This window comes from Puma concolor, chromosome D4 (genome assembly GCF_028749965.1).
Source record: "Puma concolor isolate L17-30 chromosome D4, mPumCon1.1.hap2, whole genome shotgun sequence".
In the NCBI taxonomy this organism is placed as follows: Eukaryota; Metazoa; Chordata; class Mammalia; order Carnivora; family Felidae; genus Puma; species Puma concolor.
This window is the reverse complement of record NC_141679.1, coordinates 45,542,180-45,566,966: the sequence shown is the minus strand read 5'-3', so window position 1 is coordinate 45,566,966 and position 24,787 is coordinate 45,542,180. Positions and strand designations below refer to the sequence as shown.

Sequence of the window (24,787 nt, the reverse complement as noted above, 5' to 3'; positions counted from 1 at the left end):
TTCCTTGGCCCTCAAACTAGTGAATAGACACCATGGACCATAATTGGTGAGTTATCCAAAACACGTTCACCTTTGGCTAAGGAAAGCGCGCGCGTGTGTGTGTTTCCATGAGAAATTAACTTCGAACCAGTGAAAGAATTATTTGAAACCTTGGCTTATAAATAGTTATTAATAATTATTTCTATTAAAAATTTTTTTTAAATTTTTTTTCAACGTTTTTTATTTATTTTGGGGACAGAGAGAGACAGAGCATGAACGGGGGAGGGGCAGAGAGAGAGGGAGACACAGAATCGGAAACAGGCTCCAGGCTCTGAGCCATCAGCCCAGAGCCCGATGCGGGGCTTGAACTCACGGACCGCGAGATAGTGACCTGGCTGAAGTCGGACGCCTAACCGACTGCGCCACCCAGGCACCCCTAAAAATGTTTTTAAATGTTCATTATTTATTTTTGAGAGGGAGAGAGCTGGGCAGGGGCAGAGAGGCAGACACAGAATCCAAAGCAGGCTCTAGATTCCAAGCTGTCAGCACAGAGCCTGATGCTGGACTTGAACTCACCCAGCCCTGAGATCATGATCTGAGCTGAAGTTGGATGCTTAGCCAATGGAGCCACCCAGGTGCCCCGTTCTTAATAATTACTGATAGGGCTAAGAGGAGAGCCTAGGTTTCTGGGCCCTGATTGTAAGGAAGAATGTTGGAATGGAATGGGTTGCACATGACACAGCCGAGAGAGAAGTGATTGCTCTCAGTTTCTCTGTGTGAGCTGGGGTAAGTAATTTTTCTGACGCTACGTTTTATAACACGGGGCACCTGAGTATCTAAGTCAGTAGTGTATACTAGGCTGTAACTAGTCAAGAAAGAAAGCAAAGAGCACTGGCAGAAACAAGAATGGGGAAAACATTGAGCCCTAGGGGTTTTAGTATATACCTCATTCTTGACCTTTCATTTGTATGGGGCATTTCACTGTTCTCACAGCCCCAGGAAGGTATGTTCTGGGGTACATGGCATTTTACAAACATCTCCACAGCATTATCTCCCATTACACATGTTCTTATTTCAATTTGATTTTTACATTCCTATCAAGAAGCCGGGGTGACATTTCTTCCCTTTGAAGCTGAGTCGACTTGCGTGACTGTTTCCACCTACAAAGAACTGCAGAAATGATTCTAGGTGATTTCTGAAGCTGGATCACAAAAGGCTATGTGGCTTCCTCCTTGTTTGTTGGAATGTGATGCTTTGTTGCAAAACCCGCAGCCACCGTGTGAGCAGTCCGTCTATCCCGAGGCCATCAGGTTGTGAGTGCAGAGCACATGGAAAGGCCCTGAGAACATGAACTCCCTTCAGAGAGATGTCCAGCTGCCCTGGACCCCAGCTGTTCCAGCCCTAGCCACCATCTGACTGCAACCACATAAGACATTTTGAGCGAGAATTGCTCAGCCAAGCCTTCCCGAATTCCTGACTCAGAAACCACGAGAGATAGCAAAATGGCTGTTGTTTCAAACTAAATTTGGGGTGATTTACTCAGCAGTTGATCATTACAACATATTTCTTTGGGGAAGCATTTTCTTCTAGGTGGTATTGATGAAGACGGGGCTAGTATTAGAAGCATCTCTGAGTGCAGATTTAGAGTTGTCACTGCCCTAAGCCTGTTCCCCAAAACTTTCATACCCTAGTTGGGGATTGGTCGAGGAGGGGAGATTGTAAAAGAGAAAATCACGTAAGCAGAATTTTTTTCCTTTTCCCATATCTTTACCTAATAGTTGAGAAAGAGGGGGCTAGCCCCCTTTAGATGCTTACACTAAACTGACTACATTACAGAGAATCTGTTTTGGGGAAGTAAGGCCATGGGCAAGAAATTCTGCAAATGAGCTTGGGGATATCTCTCTGGGAACTGTGAATGAGGCAAAAACAGGCAATGCCAAGGAGGCCAGAATTTATGTTGAATAATTTATTGTTCAGTGTGCTTTTTTAAATATTAAAATCCGAGTGCCTTTTATGGGTTGAATCTGACCCCTGCCAAAAGATAGGATGCCATTCTTTTTTTATTTAAAAAATAATTTTTTTTAACATTTATTCATTTTTTGATAGAGACAGAGCGTGCGTGGGGGAGGGGCAGAGAGAGAGAGGGAGACACAAGAATCCGATGCAGGCTCCAGCCTCTGTGCAGGCTCCAGGCTCTGAACTGACAGCACAGAGCCCGACGCGGGGCTCGAACCCACGGACTGTGAGATCATGACCTGAGCCAAAGTCGGACACCCAACCGACTGAGCCACCCAGGTGCCCCAAGATAGGGTGACATTCTAATGCTCACATACCAGCGCACGTGACCTTATTTGGAAATAGGGTCTTTGGCAGAGATCCTGGTGGATTCATGTGGGCCCTGTCCAATGACTTGTGTCTTTACAAGGAGGCAATGTGAAGATTCAGAAAGACACAGAGAAGAAAGCTATGAGAAGACAAGACAGAGATTGGAGTCATGTCACCACAGCTAAGGAATGCAAGATTGCCAGCAGCTACTAGAAGCTAGACGAGTCAAGGAAGGATTCTTCTGTAGAGCTTTCAGATGGAGGTTGGCCCTGCCAACACCTCGATGCCTTGATTTCTGTCTTGTAGCACGAAACATTAAATTTTTGTTGTCTCAAGCCAACCAGTTTCTGGTACTTTGTTATGGCTGCCCTCGGAAACAAATGCAGTGCCTAAAGTTGGATTGAGACAGTGAAAAAATGTCACTCTTGAGAAGTTAGGAACATGAAAAGATAAACCACAGGCTGGGAGAGAATATGTGCTAACCATATATCTGACAGGGGACTTGACTCTAAACTGTGTAATGAATATACAACTCAATAACAAGACAGCCATTTAAAATGGGCAAAAGATTTGCAGACGCTTCAACAGAGGAGATATACACATGTCAACTAAGCACATGACATGATGCTCAGTATCACTGGTTATTAGGAAAATACACATTAAATCTGCCATGAGATATTATTGCACTATTGCTACAGTGGCTAAAATGGAAAAGAATGACCATGCCAAATGCTGATGAGGAAATGGAGCAACTTGAACTCTTAAAAGGTTTTTTCTTTTTTTAAGTTTATTTTTGAGAGAGCGAGCGAGCAGGGGAGGCACAGAGAACGGGAGACAGAGGATCCCAAGCAGGCTCTGCACAGTCAGTGCGGAGCCTGATGCGGGGCTTCAACCCATGAACTGTGGGATCATGACCTGAGCTGAAACCAAGAGTCAGACAACTTAACTGACTGAGCCCCCCCAAGTGCCCTGCACCTGGAACTCTTCTACATTGCTGGTCAATACTTAAAATGGTATCATCACTTTGAAAGATGGTTTTTCATTTTCTTAAAACATGAAGCATATAACTTACCTGGTTGTTCTACTCATAGGTATTTACCCAAGAGATTTGAAAGCATATCTCCATACAAAGACTTTTGCACAGATGTTCATAAGAGCATTATTTGTAATAGCCCTAAACTGGAAGTAACTCTAATGTCCACCAGCAGGGAGGTGGATAAACAAATTGTGGTATAATTAAATACTATTCAGCAATAAAAAGGAGTCGGCTATTGATATGTACAACAATATGGGTGAAGCTTAATAATTAAATAATTATATTGAGTAAAAGAAGCCAGCTTCCTCCCCAACAGAGTACGTATTGTATGACTCCATATGTAGATACACACAATTTTAGAAAGTGCAAAGTAATGGTAATGACAGTGAAAATCAGTGGTTATGGGAGGTAGGGCAGGGTACGGAGGGGTAAGATTTTAAGGAGACATGAGTAAACATTTAGGATTGATGGGTTTGTTCATATAATCTTGATTGTGGTGATGGTTTCCTTGGTGTATATTTATATCAAAACATCAAATTATGTACATCATGTATATATGATTTTTTAATCTGTCGATTATGTCTCAATAAAGCCAGAACAAAAAGAAAAGTTTTATGGAAAAAATTAGGGTTAAGAAGGGGGTTTAAACTCCGGGCCCTATTCTACTAATAGGTATCAGCTGAGCGTGAGCAGGTGCAGTTTGCTTTGCTGTTTATTGTTGAATATACCGTCTTTAATGACAAGAGAACATTTAAATCTAGAGCCAACAAGTAAACCAAACCTTTAGAATCAGTTGAGGTTTAATCACAGAAGACTATGATGGGTTATGGGGTTAAGGGATTTATTATAGAAATTAAACCTTAAACATTTATGGTAGGAGCTTCGGAAATGAAGGTCCAGGAAGCACACTGGAGGATCCCTGCAGCCCCCTACTAGTGAGTCTGAAAAGCCAGGCATGAGACAGGAAGCCTGTGCCTCTGTGTGCCTCTGTGTAACTACCCCCTCTTTGTGTCTGTTGGGTTGGCCTGGAGTTGTTGTTGACCTACAGGGCCAGTTTGGAAAGGTGGATAGGGATCTGAGAAGAGCAAAGATAAGCTTAAACCCACCTACATAGCCATGTCTGGTCACTATACCAACCATGACCACCTTGAGAGTAATGACTTCCAAATCCAAACAGATGCATCCAAATCTGTGCAAATTCTGCTTTTGGTTAACTTTAAGCTGGGACTATACAGGGAAGAGAATCCCGGAAATGCAGTTTTTCCTTAAGAAACTTGACACAGTACAAACCGCCACAACCTGCCAATTAGTGGCCTTCGTGAGTGTAGTACTTATTAGGAATTTAGGCTCCCCTGTTCTCATGTGATGGGTCAGTTATGCTAGACAAATACAGAATATCTTTGAGAGTGATCTAATTGGGACAGAATGTAGTGAGTTAGTCCAGGCATGAGGAATAAGGGTAGATCTTTTCAGAGTCAGGCCTGATTACAATGTAAACAATAGGCAGACTCTCCATCCCCTCTTACAAGGAAGGTGTTTATAGCAACATAAACACCTTTTCAGCACAGTAACATAAACAGTTTCTCAAGGAAACATTCTCTGGCATTCAGGAAATGTTTCTTTCTTTACAAACAAAAAAGTGTGTTTTTCTAAAGATTTAATTTACTTAAGGGCTCTGTTTAGAACAAGGCTATGATTGTAGAGGGATAAAGTTATTCCCAGAGCACTTTTGTGGTAGGCTGTAGTTGAAGTCCTTATAGAAGCATCTTGTTTAAAAATCTGTAGATTAACAGAGCACAGGCCAGTGCAGGTGTCCCATGTTACATTTTCGATACACCTCTAGAAAGTTGTATAAATTATCCATTGGTGAGTCAAATTGTATGATAAATTCCCAGTAGTTTCTGAATTGATATTTTCTGATGAAAATCCTTCTTGAAAATGTGAAGACCCTTTGTTATAGGTATAACATACTACCTACAGTGAGGCCAGGGACTATGATAGAGGCTATGTATTTGTCTCAAATCTACATATTTAACTCATTTGTGCAGTGCATAAATGCTTCCTAATATTGGTCAGTTATGATTCTTATTTTAAAATTCTTTAACTCCTATAACATTTGGAACTTGGAACCATTGGAAATAGATTTCATTCACGAGACCCATTTTAGGTTTGAAAAGGAGAGGAAAATTCTTAAAAAAAATTTTTTTTTTAATATTTATTTTTGAGAGAGAGAGAGAGAGAAGACAAGCAGAGGAGGTGTGGAGAAAGGGAGACACAAAATCTGAAGCAGGCTCCAGGCTCTGAGCTGTCAGCACAGAGCCCGAAACAGGGGCTCGAACTCACGAACCGTGAGATCATGACCTGAGCCAAAGTCAGATGTTTAACTTACTGAGCCACCCAGGCGCCCCAGGGAGAGGAAGATTCTTTAGCAAGAATGCTTTCTTAATAGACAAGGAGAACGGATGTACCTATTTTCAGCATGTTATTAAAAAATACATAGTTCTGGTAGTGCAGTGAAGGTGCTGTTAATAGGCACGAAGCATCAGCCACACGCGTTTGTGTTTTTTGTTTTTAACCTTTGTGGAAAGGCTTGATTCACTTAAAAGATTTACCCACAAGGTCTGGGAATGATGTATTCATTGCTGACTAGATTTTGTGTAGCTTCGCACAACTTAGAATGTGGATGATGGTTTCTCTTGCTGCCTTCTAGTGCTTCTCAAACTTTAATGTGCAGTTCAGTGACCCAGGCATCTTGGTCAAGGTAGGTCGTGATGCAGTAGGTTAGGGTGGGGTCTCAGTTTTTTATTTCCAACAAGTTCCCAGGTTTGGACAACACACTCTGAGAAGCAAGGGAGTAGGCTCTTCTGAATATAATTTTTGGTGTGGTTGCCCATAGTATTCAACATTTGACAGTAAGTGTGGCGTATATAGAGAGAAATGATTGTTTTCAAGTATGCCCAGTTTTTGTCTGGAGGACAAAAGGTTAGTGGTAGTCTCCCATTAATTAAGTAGCTTGCTAATAATTTGGCAGAAATTGAGTATAGGCATTTCCCACTCAACTGGCTCTATGTTTATTGTGTTTTTAAATTTATGAATGTGGTGTGGCTTAAAAGCCAACCCCTCGTTGAGATGCCAATTACACCAGGAAGGGGGAAAAAAACCATTTTGCATTTATGTGGAGTACAACCGTGGGCTTATTTCTTTCTCCTGCAAAGATCTCCTTGGTATCAATAAAACTAATATAATAATTACATCCTTGAATGTTAATATATATAAAATTAAATGATTCCTTGCGGGCATTAAAATAAATTCCGGTCCAACTTGGCTGTTCTTGGAGAAGAGTTTGTGCTCGCTTTGGCAGCGCATAGACTAAAATTGGAACGATCCATAGCAGATGAAGCACGGCCCCTGCACAAGGATGGCACGCAGATTCGTGAAGAGAAGAGTTTAATACTGAGGAATCGTTCATGGGGGAATACTTGCCTGTTTGAGGGATGAAAATGGAGAACTAATTCGAAAATAATTTTTAACTGTCAACATTTTTTTAAATGTTTTTTTTTTATTAAAAAATTTTTTAATGTTTATTTTTAAGAGAGAGGGAGAGACAGAGTGTGAACAGGGGAGGGGCAGAGACAGAGGGAGACACAGAATCTGAAGCAGGCTCCAGGCTCTGAGCTGGCAGCACAGAGCCGGAAGCAGGAGCTCGAACCTATGAACCGCAAGATCATGACCTGAGCCTAAATCGGATGTTTAAGCAACTGAGCCACCCAGGCTCAGTCCCATAACTGTCACCGTTTTTTAAAACTGTTAAGATGGCCAGCCTGAAAATGTTGGTAGACTTGCATCAAGTGATATTGAAATATATTGGTCTTGAATATTTTCAAAGAAAATTTCAGGCAGTTGTGTTTATCTGGGAAATACCATTAAAATATGAATTTGAGGTTAGGAAAAAAAAATGTTTGGAAAGATAAAATCAAATATTTCAAAGGAATTATTTGCTTAGTTCTTAAAATGACTCAGTTCTTCTTAATTTTAAGTTGAACCTTTGTGTAATTGAGGATTAAAAACAGAAGAGAAAAAAAATGAACATCTTTAAAGCTTTCTGGATTAGTGCATAAATCTGATCTTCCCAGGGGAGTGGGAAAAGATGTGACCAAATGACTATTACCTCTCTAGACGATGTGACCATAGCAATCATTCTGCAACAGTGAAGATCCTCTAGGATGCTGACGCAGGCAGGAAAAAGAATTCCCAGGAATTCTTGACGTCAAATTGTGTGTATCTACTATAAAGATAACTGCTGGCTAAATTATTATTATTTTTTTTAATTTTTTTTTCAACATTTATTTATTTTATTTTTGGGACAGAGAGAGACAGAGCATGAACGGGGGAGGGGCAGAGAGAGAGGGAGACACAGAATCGGAAACAGGCTCCAGGCTCCAAGCCATCAGCCCAGAGCCCGATGTGGGGCTCGAACTCCCGGACCGCGAGATCATGACCTGGCTGAAGTCGGACGCTTAACTGACTGCGCCACCCAGGCGCCCCTAACTTTGATATCTAATAGTCTTGAGATTATCAATAAACACTTTCCTAAGTGCATCTTCCAAAAGATTGAGGCTGTAGTTAATGTCTGAAAATTTTTCATCTGTTTCAGATGGTTGAATGTGTTGGAAGTTATGTGTTCTGGAAAAGTGAGGAAGGCGGGATGTGCTCCATGGGGGCTAAGTGTTAAAATGCTAAAAAGTGTTACTGTTTAAAGTATGAATAGTAGGAGAATAACTGTGGCATTAAAGATTCAAAAAATTATACATGTACATTGTAGGCCATTGGGGAAGACAAATTAAAAAAAAATTGTTTATTTTGAGAAAGAGAGAGAGAGGCAGAGAGAGACAGGGAGAGAGAGAATCCCAAGCAGGTTCCACACTGTCATCACAGAGCCTGAGGTGGGGCTTGAACTCACAAACTGTGAAATCATGACCTGAGCTGAAATCAAGAGTTGGATGCTTAACCAATTGAGCCACCCAGGCACCCCAACACAATGAAAATTTGAAAACCTAGTGTACTTTCTTTTTTTTCTTTCTAGTTTGAAAAAATATATAATTGCCTTTTTCTTCACTGTAATGTTGTTTCCCATGTGACTGCATATTTTTTGTGTGCAATTATTTTCTATGGCTGTGTAATATTTCACTTAACAAAAGACATCATTTGGGTAACTATTCCTTCCTATGTTTCTTCTTAGGTATTTAAGTAGATTTGTATGTTTTTGCCAATAATACTATAATGAACATTTGTGTATAATGTTTTTCTTTGATCAGACTTTACTTGTTAGGCAAGATGGCCAGAACTGAAACTCATGTTCTTACAGGGAACCTTTCCTTAAAAGCTGGTCTGTGAAGTTGAGGGACTGTTTACAAAGAAGTACTAACCCTTCCTGAGTGTTAAAAGATAAGGATGTTATGACAAGGTGTTAAAAGCTAAGCTGGAGTTGGGCAGGTCAGATTAACTTGGTTCTATCTTTGACACCTGTTTTTAACACTTGTTGAAAAGGGGAAAAAATTAAGGCTAGAGTTTCATAGCACAATCCTTTCTAAAGAAATGAGTTGTTTATGTGGCAAATCCCTTTAAAAATATTTTGTTAGTAAACAAGAATAGGAGGACACTTGGAGATACAGTTTCTAATAATAAGTTTACTCCTAGCCCTCTTAACTTTAATTTAGGGCAAATGTATTGAGGTACTTGTGATTCACTAAGCAAATAGGAAGAAAAAAAAAAAAAGAGGAAACAAGAATAGTACTTGCAGTAGAAAAAACTATAAAACAGCTCACAATTGGGATTATAGACTGGTTTGTAATATTAGCCAAATTAAAAAAAAATTTAAATGTTTATTATTTTTGAGAGAGAGAGAGAGAGAGACAGAGAGAGAGCAAGCAGGAAAGGGGTAGAGAGAGGGAGACACAGAATCAGGCTCCAGGCTCCGAGCTGTCAGCACAGAGCCCGACACAGGCTCGAACTCACAGACCACAAGATCATGACCTGAGCTGTAGTCGGCCGTCCAACCGACTGAGCCACCCAGGCGCCCCTATTAGCCAAATTCTAGAGATAAGACAGTTAGTTGGATAGATGAACCACAAATCCTTCTTAGTTGCTCCATGAAGTTACAAATAATCCCCAACTTCTAATTAGCCCACAGCATTTTAGCTGCCCCACTATATTCTGGTAATAGATGTATAGCCACTACAGAAGGTTTGCAAGACCAGATGTATAAGCTATATTTTCTATGTATATTTTAGCAAAGTTCTTAATTGAGTTTAGAAATTCTAGTCTTTAAGTGGATTTTAATTTTTCTGGATTGTAATTATTTGTGTTCCGTATAGTGAAATGTCTCTAACATTTTTTTTTCCAATTCCAAGGCATTAATGTATATACAAGTATAGGGATTAATGAAGTTCTGTTTTCATCATTTTATGTTTATGACTATATTTTGAAGAACTCATATCACCTATAAGTTACTTTTTAACGACATAATATTTGGTAGATAGAAGAGAATGCAGGCAACGTGTAAGCTAACAAGCAAAGTAATAAATTGAACGTCCATGAAGCTACCATTCACCTTAAGAACTAGAACACAACCAGATTATCTTTGAGTTGAACCTTTCCTAACCCTTTCAGTTTTGCAGAACTTACAGGTTAAAAAAGATTTTGGTGCCTACTTTTCTAAATTAGAATTAGTATGCTGCTAGCCTCTGGAAAAAATCTAAAGAGGTATATGCAATTTACATTAGGAACACCTGCAGATTAATGATTGATGTCAATGCATATACATAATTCATAATGACAAAGATGTTTAAATATAGGACATTAGATTTGAAATTGTTAAGTATGCTAGGTTTAAACTTTAAAAAATTTCTTAGACTAGAAGTTGTTCTCTTTTTTATTTTCAATGGGCTATTTTAAGAATGCCACTGAATGTAAAAACAACATGACTACATTATTTGTATATAAAACACCAAATAGGTTTTTATTTTAACAACATAAATTCAGATTACATGTTGGAAATCCAGGGTTTTTTTTTTTTAGAGGAAATTACGTATCCCATCCGCCAACGACCTTCTGTGTTTCCAGACTTTGCCTCCTTTTCTGGGAATCGAGACTTCAGGGTTCAAAGCTACAAAAAATTATCACTAGGGGAAAATGCTATTACTTAATAAAGTTCCAGGTATTATTTAAAGGTTTTCTCCACTTTCCCCCCAAAGTGTTATTCTTCTCCTTTGTACTTTTGTTCATTACTGTTTCAGAATGTGGTAGTTTTTGACTTCCAGACTGATTTTCGACTGAATCTCAAAGAACAGAAACCCACATTCTTTTTAAATTTTTTGTTGCCTTTAGTAGGACCAATTTGAAGATCAGGAAACCAGTTTTATTCATCTCCTAAAGCCATCGCAGGTGATTGTCTCTCAGAGTCCGTCTTCCTCATTAAATAAATGTTAGATTTCAGTTTTGCTTTGTATTTCCCCCCGGATTTCTTTCTGTATTATCACTGCCTTTGATTTGGAATTTTCTGCCCCCTTGAACAGGAGCATAAGCGTCTGGAGGGTATGCTGCAGGCGATGCTGTTTCTCATTTTCCTCTTTCTTTAAAAAATCTCTCACGTGGCATTAACTTTTTTCTTATAATGCCAAATTTAACCTGTTATCTGTGGATTAAGACTAAAAAGAAAACCAAATTGACACTACAACTTAACCTTTTATTGACTAAATAAGTAACTCGATTTTTGAACATGTGGGAAGAAATACGTAGTTGGGTTTGCATTTATTTTTAGCAACGCAGTTATTTCTGACAGGTTGATCTGCTATGAGGACGTTATAAAATTGCCCTTTTGATTTAGAGAACTTTTTCATTTGAAACTATTTAAAGTTTCCTTTTACTTTTTCAACTTTAAAAATAAGTTACTTTGTTGTCGCGGAAAATTGAGTCACTTCCTAGCTGAAATTTTAAACTCCTAAATGTTACGGGCCAGTTAGTTTTCTTGAACCAGTCTGGTTGTCAGCTGGTTACTTAACGCCTTTATTCCTCAGTTTTCTCATCTGTGCAATGGAAGGTGGTAACTCTTCAGGGTGGTCGTGAGAATGAGATGAGTTGTTATGTTGGAATCCCTGCGTGGGATGCTTGGTTACTTTTTCTCTCACTGCCACAACCGATTGACACAAACGTAGCTGCTGAAAACACCACAAATTAATTTTTTCCTGGTCAGCAGCTGGGATTATAGGTCAGCAGCTGGGATTAGCTCCACTAGTTTGTCTTCTGTAGTTTCATGAGCCATTGGTGTTGGTCAGGGGGGCTGTCTGTTGGGGGGCTCAGGGAACAGCCTGCTCCCAGGCTTGTTCAGGTTGTCCCCAGGCCTGTGGTTGTAGGCCCCATGTCTGTTTCCTTGTGAGCTGTCAGCTGGGCCAAATTCTCACTCTGGGAAATTTCTCTGACTTCCGCTGCTGCCATAGCTCTCCTCTTCCTCTTGTACCACATGTCTCTGACGATAGCAGGAGAAAGTTCTCTGCCTCGTAGTGTCTAACCTACATGTGATTAGCTCAGGACCGTCTTGCCTAACACGTGATAATCCTTACAGCCTGTGGCCGGTTGATTAGTAGCCTTAATTACATCTGCAAAATCTTTCACAGTAGTACCTAGATTAGTGTTTGAATAAGGAGAAGACAGGAAACTTGGGAGACAGCTTCAGAATTCTGCCTATGGTCGTGCTCGAAAATGGTAGTCTGGTAGTGATGAAAGCAGTCACATGTTTTTTTTTTTTTTAGAAATTATGTTTAATGTTTATTTGTTTTGAGAGAGAGTGACAGACAGACAGCATGAGCAGGGGAGGGGCAGAGAGTGAGGGAGACACAGAATCCGAAGCAGGCTCCAGGCTCTGAGCCGTCAGCACAGAGCCACACATGGGCCTTGAACTCACAAAGTGCGAGATCATGACCTGAGCCAAAGTCGGACGCTTAACGGACTGAGCTGCCCAGGCGCCCCCAAAGCAGTCACATGTTTACCTGAGTACAGACTAAATTGTAAATCTCTTGTAGGTGGGCACTGTTCGTTACCTTATTTTGTATCTTTAGGGCCTTATGGTTTGCTGTATGTTTATTTAAATACCTGCCATTGGTTGATAGCTTCAGTGCAATTTCTCTTTTGGTTTTATTCATTTTATTTCTCAGAAATCAGTAGAAGTTCTATAGGAGTTTTGTTGAAGATTTCTGGTACCTCTCTGGAATGATTAATTACATTTAGTTTCTCCTTACCTTTTTTCCTACTTTTCATTTTCATTAAATCACAAAGATAAAATTGCCTGTTCTTATGTTAGAAACTGCCAACAACCTTTTGCTACTGGAGCACAAATTTTGAGTTATTTTGTCTTAGACTCTTTAAGTCCTTACGAACTCTTAGCCATGTCTTCCGTAAATTGTATTTGAAGATAGGTTGTAAGTACAGCATACTGTTGATAGCTGAATGTAAAGTTGGCCAACTGCCCCGGCAGAAGGGGGGTGACCTTATTGCCCTCTCCAGGGTGGCCGCCTTAACTAGTGAACCTACAACCACAATGATTGGCAAGGTGATAATCACCCTCTGTTCCTCTTACCATTTTGGGACGTTTTCCTGATCAACAAATCTCGGTCTTCCTTTAATGATTTTAATCAGACATATTGGAGACCGGCCAAGAAAGAAGAGTATAAATCATCACCTTTAAGAAGCCAAGATTTTTGAAAAGGGGTTAAGCCATTTAATGGCAGTGTTTGTAGGATATTTACATAGGCCAATCACTGTAGATAGGAAAACCTATTTGTCTCAGGGACCCTCCTCATTAAAATTTTCTTAAAAAACATCTCTTAAACCCTTTCTACCAAATTGGCTTGCTCAGCCCTTCACCCATTCCCCCACCCCCAACCTCGACTGCCTTAATCCTGTGTTAGGCAAAGAGAAATGAGTTTGTTTAATATACGTTTGTGGAATGGTGTTCACTTTGTTATTTCCTTTCATTCATAAATGAGGTCTTGGCATCTTTCTTGCTTTTTTTTCTGACACTTAGATGTTGTCCAAAAATACCTATCTATCCTCCCCCTCCTAAAAAGATGCATAACATGAAATAGCTTCTTTGTGCTGAAAAGTCTAAACACTTTTTGCCAAAGTACCTTGCTTACCTTGCTGCTTTTGAATTTGATAATGAGGGCTGGCTGGGCATTCATATGGTTAATTCTTTCAAGAATGCCTTTCTGTCTAAATCTAGGATCAACAATGTCCATTCACTGTTCCTTTGATCTTTCTGTATGTTTTGCAGACTCATCTGGCAATCCAGTTTCTCTCGTGGAAAACTGGGCATTTGCTCTTTTCTACTCTTATCCTTTACTACTTTTAAACTGAATTTAAGCCTTCTTTTACCAAATTCCATGTCAGGAGAACAAATCTTTTAGAAGCTCTTTGAAAAAGTCAGAATTTATGTGTTACTTTAAAACACTTTTTATTTAAAATAATTTTTCTTAAATGTTTTTTTATTTATTTACTTTTTGACCTTTTTTAAAAATTTTATTTTATTTTTTTTAAATTTATGTCCAAATTAGCAGCTAGTGCAACAATGATTTCAGGAGTAGATTCCTTAGTGCCCCTTACCCATGTAGCCCATCCCCTCTCCCACAACCCCTCCCGTAACCCTCAGTTTGTTCTCCATATTTATGAGTCTCTTCTGTTTCGTCCCCTTCCCTGTTTTTATATTATTTTTGTTTCCCTTCCCTTATGTTCACCTGTTTTGTCTCTTAAAGTCCTCATATGAGTGAAGTCATATGATATTTGTCTTTCTGTGACTAATTTCGCTTAGCATAATACCCTCCAGTTCCATCCACGTAGTTGCAAATGGCAAGATTTCATTCTTTTTGATTGCCGAGTAGTACTTCATTGTATGTATATACCACATCTTCTTTATCCATTCATCCATCGATGGACATTTGGGCTCTTTCTGTACTTTGGCTATTGTTGATCGTGCTGCTATAAACATGGGGGTGCATGTGTCCCTTCGAAACAGCACACCTGTATCCCTTGGATAAATGCCTAGTAATGCAGTTGCTGGGTCATAGGGTAGTTCTGTTTTTAGTTTTTTGAGGAACCTCCATACTGTTTTCCAGAGTGGCTGCACCAGCTTTCATTCCCAATTGTTTATTTATTTTTGAAGAGAGACAGAGTGTGAATGGGGAGCGGCAGAGAGAGAAAGAGAGGGAGACACAGAATCTGAAGCAGGCTCCCAGCGCTGAGCTATCAGCACAGAGCCGATGCTGGGCTTGAACCCATGAACCGTGAGATCATGACCAGAGCCGAAGGTGAACGTGCAACTGACTGAGCCACCCAGGCGCCCCTAAAATTTCTATTTTTAAGTAAGCTCTTCACCCACCATGGGGCTCAAAATCATGACCCTGATATCAAGAGGGGGCATGCTCTACCAACTGAGCTAGCTAGGTGCCCCTATGCACTGCTTTTTAAAAACTATTTTTTTAAAAGTTACCCATGTTTTCTAAATAACTTAGAAGTTTCATATTTGTTTAATTTGTTGAGGAAGTTATCGTCCTTTCTGAAATCATTAGTCTATAATCAGGAGAGTGATTGGCACTCTTTATTTAGAGTCTTCTAAATTCTTGACAGTTTTTTAGTTTTCTTTCAATTGATATACATTGTTCAACTTGTCTTATAGCTCTCCAGTCTGATTAATTTTTTTAATTGTGAAATATCAATAGCATAAAATTTACAGTTTCCACCATTTTGAGATTTTAAAATTTTTTATGATTTTTTTTAATTTGAGAGAGAGAGAAAGAGAGAGAGCAAGGGAGTGAGCGACCTGGGGAGAGGGGGATGAGGAAGAGAAAGAGAGAGAATCTTGAGCATGTTCCATGCCCGACATGAGGCTCAATCCCCTGATCCTTGGGATCATGACCTGAGCCGAAATCTGGAGTCGGAGCTCAACCGACTGAACCACCCAAGCACCTCTCCATCGTTTTGAAGTGTACAGGTTAGTGGCATTAGGCCCGTTCGTATTGTTGCGTAACCGTCCCCACCATCCGTCTCCAGAACTTTTTCATTGTCCCAAACAGAAAGTCTGTGTGCTTGGAAACCATAACTCCTCATTCCCTTCTCCCTGCTTCTCCTGGCAATCAGTTTTCTCCTTTCTGTCTTTATGAGTTTGACTTAATTGATTTTGTTTTATAATGTTTACCTTCAAAAGCATTTATCCTTCAAGGCATGAGTGGGAGTATGGTCTGGGGGCAGGGAGGAAGAGTTGATTTTTATAGGTATCAGATTACATTTACTGCCTAAAGAATGAATAAGCAACCTTTACGTGCCTCGTGTATTTGATTACTTTTTATCTGTAGGATTTGAACACTAGAAATATATGACTATAACTTGTCTCGAAAATGCTGTGTCTTTGAAGAAAAAAAAGAAAGCTTTGAACTTTGAGTTATGGGCTTTACTGATACTCATCTCTCTGAAATACATCTATTTTTTCAATTTGGCTTTTCTTCAGATCATTTTCCTTCCCATCTTGAATGTTTAGTCTGTGGCCACAAGAGTTCAATAGGAATAACTCCTTGTTTTCTTAGACAGCTAATGTCTTGATTTTTGACATACATAGGTCTCACATGCCACCAGGTTGTTTTGAAATTAGTTTGAGAAGAGTGAGATGTTCATAAATTATACCATTTGGGTTGTGGATACTTTGCCTGATAACTACATTATTGGTACAGACTGTTCTAGAATGGGGGCAAATTACCCTTTTTCTCATTGTAGGGAAGTGGGAGTTTTCTTGAATAATACTGATTAGGGACATAAAACAGTTTTCTGGGTTTGGGCTTGGTAAAGCATGGCTTGAGTTCAAAACCGGTTAGGCTGTTTTCTCAGGGTGGCTGGAAGCTTCTCCAAGGGCAGGATTAGAGCTGCGTGTGTTCATTCATTTTGTAAACAATTGAGTGATATGTTGGGTATAAATAGAATTTTATTCCAGTAGTTAAAGTCCTATGATTTTCCTAAAGAGCAGCAAGTTTTTAGCCTTGGATAGACAGAATTAGAGGTGGATGGAGACCAGTTTCACAAGAAGCACTTCTCCCCGTTTCTTCTGGTTTCGTGCCGTAGACCAGGAGAGCAGATGAAAGGTGAGGCGTGGAACCTTAGAGCATTAACTAGTCCTGCCTTGGAGATTTTCAGCACACATAATATTTTGGCAAACCGAAAAGCAGAGCTCAGCATCTTTTTGGCTGACGCCCTTTCTGCCCTAATAAACATAGATGAATATGTGTATTCATACGTTGTCTGTATTTAAGTAATTCTGTTTTAGAATCTCGACACAAAACAGTCAATAGTCATGAATGTATTTTTCTAACATTTCTCAAGTAGAGGTGGTTCTTACAGAATGTCAGGAGTACTCCCGTGGGTTTTTATTTCCTCCCAGATTCCTCTCAATTACAATTTTCTATTAACTAACAAGTGTTGATACAAACACAGGAAAACTGCCATCCCTGTCCTTTGGGGAATAAAACAGCTGATGGAGACCCTCAGGCATCCACCGGGAGAGTGAACATGCGGGGCTGTACCACAGCAACGACAGGGCTGCGGGAGCAGCTCTTCCCGACTGTTGAAAGTTTCATAAAGGCGAACCATGAACTTGGCCTTTGAAGAATAAGTTGAAAGATTTATTGCCATGCGCCTGATACCAATTTGCGTTGTATGAGTGTGACCTTATCTTATTTTTAAATTCTTTGCCAATCTTTTCGAAATATTGTCTTTTGCATTTTCTTTTAAACCAGCGAGTTGGAATAGCCTTTCATATATTTATTTACTAAGCTGCTCTTTTCTTTGGAGGGTTGCCAGCTAGTGTGCCTTCCCCCATTTCTCTCAGTAATTGTCAAGACTGCTTTATGTTAGTGTTGGCCTATCGAGGACAGGATGTTTGTTGGAATTGTGATAAAGGTATGCATTGATTTATGGGAAATTAACCTTTTTGTGATATTCCGTCTTCCCTATCTAGGAGCATGCTGTATCTTTTCCTTTATTCGGGTCTTATTTTTATATCTCTCTCAGTAAAGCTATATAGTTTTATTTATGGATAATCTGTGCTTTGAGTTCATGAGATTTTTGTTGCTCTCATAAACGGAACCCTTTTTCTCTGTTACATTTTGGAAGTAGTTATTCCAGAATGCATTTATTGCTGCTATGGAGGAAATCTGTGTATTTTTTTGTATATTACCTTATTTCTGGAGATTCTTTTGGTTCCAGTACTTTTTCAGTGGACTTTCTGTGTTTCCCTAGATAGATAGTAATTTTCTACAAGGAATTATGTATCGATCTTTTTTGTTTGTTTGTTGTATTTTTACGTGCTAGGGTTTTCAAAACAATTTTGAATTATACTGGTGTTAGTGGTCATTCTTGTTGAAGGCATACAGGAGTTCAATGATAATCTTTTGGCAAACAAAAAAGCAGAGCTCAGTGCTTGAATATAACTGATGACAGACAAGAATGCATTTCAGGAAATGTATGAATGACTATGACTTGCATGTGAGAGAAGTGTGACTTTATGGCTGAGAATAATATGTATATCTGTGCAGACATCTAATATTATTTTATCATTATCTGGGTAATTATATGTTTATATGCTGTACATATATAGTGCAGATTTTAGACCAAATGAAGTCCATGTTTGCTCAGCACAATTACAATTAATGGCACTGATTTGTTTATCATTTAAAAAAATATAAAAAGCTGTCTTTGTTTTCTAATCCCACTCGTAGGGGGAAATCACTGTTTGTTTCATAGTCTTCCAGTTTTTTTTTTTTTTTTAATTTTTAAGTGTTTATTCGTTTTTGAGAGAGAGAGAGAGAGAGAGAGAGAGAGAGAGAGAGAGAATAAACGAGCAGGGGAGGGGCAGAGAGAAAGGGAGACACAGAATCTGAAGCAAGCTCCAGGCTGTGAGCTGTCAGCATAGTGCCCAACATGATGCTTGAACTCATGAACCACTAGATCATGACCTGAGCTGAAGTTGGACCTTAACTGACTGAGCCACCCAGGTGCCCCTTTCCAGTCTTTCTTTTCTGTAGGTATTTAATCTCTTTGCATGTGTGCATACACACACACACACACCCCTTTGCATGTGTTTCTATATTCTTTTACAAAAGTGGGATAATTGAAAGCAGAAAGTATAGTAACTTTTAAAAAACTTAGTAATAAAATATATTATTCATTTCTTCTTCTTTTTTTAATCTTTATTTGTTTTTGAGAGAGAGAGAGAGAAAGACAGAGTGTGAGCAGGGGAGGAACAGAGAGAGAAGGAGACACAGAATCTGAAGCAGGCTTCAGGCTCTGAGCTGTCAGCACAGAGCCTGACGGGGGGCTCGAACCCACGAACTGTGAGATCATGACCTGAGCTGAAGTCGGACGCTTAACCAACTGAGCCACCCAGGCACCCCAATTATTCATTTCTTTTTATGTGATTGATGATTTTAAATGTCTTGGCTTAGTGTTCTGCACTATATTATTATAGTGCTGACATTTCGTAGCTTTTTGTTTGGGAAGCATATGAGAAATAATTAGGTAAAGTCATATCACAGCAAAGACATTATTTAAGAATAAGATGTATTGCTTAGGCTTCCTTATTTATATATATCATATATATATATAAATTGATATATATGTATCATATATATCAATTGAAATTGATATATATGTATCATATATATCAATTGATATATATAAATATATAATATATATAAATATAATTATAAAAAATATAAATATATAAAAATTGATTTAAATAAATCAATTATTCTAGGGGCAGTTAGCTAAAAAGTATCTTAAAATCATGTGTGGGATTTATATTTCCCTAAGAGAATTTTAACATTTAAAAGATGTGTAAGATAAAATCATTAACCAAATCATGAGTATGCTTTTGCTTTAAAAATTCGATTAAGAAAAATAGTACATTTTGAACTAGGGGACTTAATATAAGTTTGAGTCATGTTTTCAAAGACCTTTGCCATACTCCTTATCTTTTGAAAATATTTAACTGAGTTCAGGATGTGAGTGTGATTATATAATTATTGTTTTCTGGGTCATAGTGTTCTTAAATTCACCATTTGTTTTCAGTATTTCGTCAAATGTTTTGGATACTTGGGTTAAGTACTATACTAGGTCCTGGCAATACCAAGCAAAATAAAAAAAAAAAAAAGTGCTCATTTTTACAGATTTTACAGGTTACAGACTAGTAGGGAATGAGAGAAGCAAATTTCAAGTGCAATAAAATGTTGCTCATGTACAGGATAAGCATCCTTATTGAAGATTCCAGAGGGGAAATTTATAATTTAGGGGAGGCTTATGAGGAAGATGCCAGGAAAGTCTTAATAGGGAAGATAAGGAAGAGGAGTAATTGTGGGGTTGAGTTTTGAAAGATGAATCAGTTTCTCCCAGGCAGGTAGATAACAAGGAGAGAGCATAAAAGCCAAAAGAATAGAAACCTTTTTTGGTTCTATGAGCTGCAGGTAGTTGAGCATGTTGATGGAGAGAGTATTAAGCATTGGAGAAATTTTTCCAGCACAGCTATGTAGAGTCACAATGGCAGAATGACTTTCTATGTTAGAAAACAAGAGCAAGGGGTTAAAGGAATAACTTGGAGAGCACAATGGAGTGTATGTTAGAATTTTCCCATGATACCTTTTTGATCGAAAATTTGATTAGGCCTGGGGCGCCTGGGTGGCTCAGTCGGTTAAGCGGCCGACTTCGGCCCAGGTCATGATCTCGTGGTCCGTCAGTTCGAGCCCCGCGTCGGGCTCTGTGCTGACAGCTCAGAGCCTGGAGCCTGTTTCAGATTCTGTGTCTCCCTCTCTCTGACCCTCCCCTGTTCATGCTCTGTCTCTCTCTGTCTCAAAAATAAATAAACGTTAAAAAAAAAAAAGTTAAAAAAAAATTTGATTAGGCCTAAATGCAAAATACAGTGATACCAGAAGGAAAATAAAACTCACTTGATAAGATTTCTCTCCATGATCAGTTTGCCAGGTTGTCCCGTTGTACATACCACCTTTAGCCAAATCTTTTATGATATGTTCATATGCCAACAAATAATTAATCAATTATAATGCTATTGCTGCTGTATTTCATAGATGGTAAGATCTACATTTTAACATCTTTGAAAGTGGGATAGGTCTACTAATCAGTACTAGAAGGTTTCCTAGCTCTGTTTTCTTCTTAGTATGGCATGCAGTCATGTTGAATCTGTTTATGATCAGCGGCTTCTTACACTTGAAATATGATGTTAATATTTTGCTTGTTCTGTCATTTAAAAAAATCATATGCATATGTATTTCTTTTTTTTATTAAGTTTTTAAATTTTAATTCCAGTATAGTTAACATACATTGTTATATTAGTTTCAGGTGTACAATATTGTGATTCAACAATTCTATAATATTACTCTGTGCTCATCATGATAAGTGTCCTCTTAATCTCCATCACCTATTTCATTCTTCACCATACCCACCCCCCCACCCCTCCGTAACTATCAGTTTGTTCTCTGTGGTTAAGAGTCTGTTTCTTGGTTTGTCTTTTTTCCCCCTTTGTTTGTTTATTTATTAAATTCCACATATGAGTGAAATCATATGGTATTTATCTTTCTCTGACTTATTTTTTTTTAGCATTATACTCTGTAGCTCTATTCATGTTGTTGCAAATGGCAAGATCTCATTCTTTTTTATGATTAATACTCCATTGTGTGAATGTGTGTATATGTTATATGTGTGTATGTGTATATATATATATCACCTCTTCTTTATCCATTCATCTGTCGATGGACACTTGGGCCACTTCCATATATTGTAAATAATGCTGCAATAAACATAAAGGTGCATGTATCTCTTTCAATTACTGTTTTTGTGTTTTTTGGGGGTAAATACCCAGTAGTGTGATTACTGGATCATAGGATTGTTCTATCTTCAAATTTTTGAGGAAGCTCTATACTGGTTTCCACAGTGACTACACCAGTTTACATTCCCACCAACAGTGCATGAGGGTTCCTTTTTCTCCACATCCTCACCAACACTTATTTCTTGTGTTTTAGCCTTTCTGACAGGTGTGAGGTGATATTTCATTGTAGTTTTGATTTACATTTCCTTTATGATGGGTGAAGTTGAGTATCCTTTTTTTTTTTTTTAGAGAGAGGGAAAGAGAGAGGGAGAGAGAAAATTCCAGGAGGGGCAGAGAAAGAGAGAGGGAAGCAGGGCTCACCCCAAGCAGGGCTCGTGTTCACCTGATATGGGACTTGAACTCAAGAACTGTGAGATAATGACCTGAGCTGAAGATGCTTAATGCCTGAGGCACCAGGCGCCCCAAGCATCTTTTCATGTGTCTGTTGGCCATCTGGATGTCTTCTTTGGAGAAATGTCTGTTCATGTTCATATGTTCTGCCCATTTTTAATTGGATTATTTGTGGGTTTATTTTTTGTTTTTTGTTTTTTTGTTTTTTTTGGCGTTGAATCAGTTCTTTATATATTTTGGATACTAACCCTTTATTGGAGATATTTGCAAAGATCTTCTCCCATTCAGTAGGCTGTCTTTTAGTTTTGTTGATTGTTTCCTTCGCTGTGAAGAAGCTTTTTATTTTGTTTAGTCCCAATAGTTTTTTTTTTTTTTTTAATTTTTTTTTTCAACGTTTATTTATTTTTGGGACAGAGCGAGACAGAGCATGAACGGGGGAGGGGCAGAGAGAGAGGGAGACACAGAATCGGAAACAGGCTCCAGGCTCTGAGCCATCAGCCCAGAGCCTGACGCGGGGCTCAAACTCCGGACCGCGAGATCGTGACCTGGCTGAAGTCGGACGCTTCACCGACTGCGCCACCCAGTCGCCCCCCAATAGTTTGTTTTTGCTTTTGTTTCCCTCGCTTCAGGAGACATGTCTAGAAAGATGTTGCTATGGCCGATATCAGAGAAATTACTGCTTGTGCTCTTTTCTAGGATTTTTATGGTTTCATGTCTCACATTTAGGTTGTTAATCCATTTTGAATTTATTTTCATGTGTGGTGTATGAAAGGGGTCCAGTTTCATTCTTCTGCATTTAGTTCAGTTTTCCCAGTACCATTTGTTGAAGAGACTGTCTTTTTATCCCATTGCATGTTCTTAATCCTTCATTGAGGATTAATTGACCATATAATTGTGGTTTTATTTTTGGGTGTTCTCTTCTGTTCCATTGATCTATGTGTCTTTTTTTGTGCCAGTCCCATACTGTTTTGATTACTATGGCTTTGTAATACACCCCGAAGTGTGGAATTGTGATACCTCCAGTTTTGTTTTTCTTTTTGAAGATTGCTTTGGCTACTCAGGGTCTTTTGTGTATGCATATGTATTTTCTACTTTAAAAAAAAAATTTTTTTTTTAACATTTCTTTATTTTTGAGACAGAGAGAGAGCATGAACAGGGGAGGGTCAGAGAAAGAGGGAGACACAGAATCCGAAACAGGCTCCAGGCTCTGAGCTGTCAGCACAGAGCCCGATGCGGGGCTCGAACTGACGGACCACGAGATCATGACCTGAGCCGAAGTCGGACGCTTAACCGACTGAGCCACCCAGGCGCCCTTGTATTTTCTACTTTTAAAAATTGTAGTTATCTTCAGTGATATGTGAGTATCCAAGATGGTGTATCACTGAGCATTTCCAATCATTGCCTTAATATGAATTACTAGGTATGGAATGGCCATTTTGTCTTTAGTGTCTGAAATGATTTACAGTTGTTGCCCTCTAATTGTCTTTTTTTGTACAACTTTCTTTTTGTACCACCAAGAAGCCTTGGTGACTTGTCATTTGTCAATTCCAATTCTTAGCAGTGAATAGCCAGGTATAATTCTAAGATCAGCAAAGGCAACTGGAGATAAGGTGAGGCAAGAGGGTGGACGGTGTGTTTTTTTAGGTTATGAACAGTCACTTAATAGGTATAGGATAATGTTTAAACTCACAATTAGAATAAGAAACAGCAAGGGTAAGTAAATGGCAAGGACAGATGCTTGGTGTCCCCCATTATGAGAGGGGTGCATTACCTGAGAAATGTACTCCTCTTCGACTAAAAACATAATAACAAAATGAAACCAGTCTTAGTCAATATTCATTCTCCTCTTTAGGAGCTTAACAGAGCTCTGTATTTTTATGGTAATCTATTGTTAAACCTCCTGACTGGTAATAGGTAGGAATCCCTAATGACGTATTTTCTATAGATATATGTGGGCTATCACCTCTTAAATTCAGGAGTGACTAAGACAGGGAAATACAGGATGTGACGATAAAGAGTCAAGCTTGCTTGCTTGCTTTTTCTTTTTAAAAATTTTTTTTAGGGGGCGCCTGGGTGGCGCAGTCGGTTAAGCGTCCGACTTCAACCAGGTCACGATCTCACGGTCCGTGAGTTCGAGCCCCGCGTCGGGCTCTGGGCTGATGGCTCAGAGCCTGGAGCCTGTTTCCGATTCTGTGTCTCCCTCTCTCTCTGCCCCTCGCCCGTTCATGCTCTGTCTCTCTCTGTCCCAAAAATAAATAAATGTTGAAAAAAAAATTTTTTTTTAGGGGCGCCTGGGTGGCTCAGTTGGTTGAGCGGCCGACTTCGGCTCAGGTCACGATCTCGCAGTCCGTGAGTTTGAGCCCCGCATTGGGCTCTGTGCTGACAGCTCGGAGCCTGGAGCCTGTTTTGGATTCTGTGTCTCCCTCTCTCTGACCCCCCTCCCCCTGCCCCGTTCATGCTCTGTCTCTCTCTGTCTCAAAAATAAATAAACGTTAAAAAATTAAAAAAAAATTTTTTTTAAAACTTTATTTATTTTGAGAGAGAGAGAGAGAGCGCACAAGCAGAGGAGGGGCAGAGAGAAGGAGAGCCAGAATCCCAAGCAGGCTCCACACCATCAGTGCAGATCCTGATGCGGGGCTCGAACCCTCAAACTGTGACATCATGACCTGAGCCGAGATCAAGAGTCAGATGCTTAACGGACGGTGCCACCCAGGCGCCATGAGAGCCCAGCTTTCTTAGATCGGGAGATCAATGTCCAAATCGGCACGCAGAGGAATCTGTAGAAATGGTTAAACTAGGCAGGATAAGAAAAGACTCTGAATTTGGAGTACATTTCTTCAGTATGTATTCTTCAACATGGAAATTTCAGATGTCATATGGAGTGTGTACTGAGACTGTGTAGATTTTTTGACCTAGAAGCTAGACATAAAGCCCCCCTAGTGTCAGAAGCTACAGCTTGAGGAAAATGGGGTATCACCAACTCTAGATGGTGAAGGGTGGGGAGAGGCCAATGGCCGTGGCGTGGTAATAGGGTAAAATTAGGAGCTGAAATTGCCAGTGGCATTGTTTACTAAAATCTTTCTCATTCATGTGTCCTCTCTTACATATTAAAGTAGTTGTTTTCTCAT

At 39.3% G+C, this 24,787-nt stretch overlaps 1 protein-coding gene and 1 non-coding gene across 3 annotated transcripts in view; both read left to right on the top strand.

The window, feature by feature from the left end:
• MLLT3 (MLLT3 super elongation complex subunit) overlaps window positions 1-24,787 on the top strand; it is a 288,616-nt gene that overhangs the window by 106,658 nt on the left and 157,171 nt on the right. The window lies entirely within an intron of this gene.
• Window positions 6,686-6,793, top strand: LOC112851736 (U6 spliceosomal RNA). The gene has a single exon (XR_003222809.1). It is a non-coding gene; the product is annotated as a U6 spliceosomal RNA (small nuclear RNA).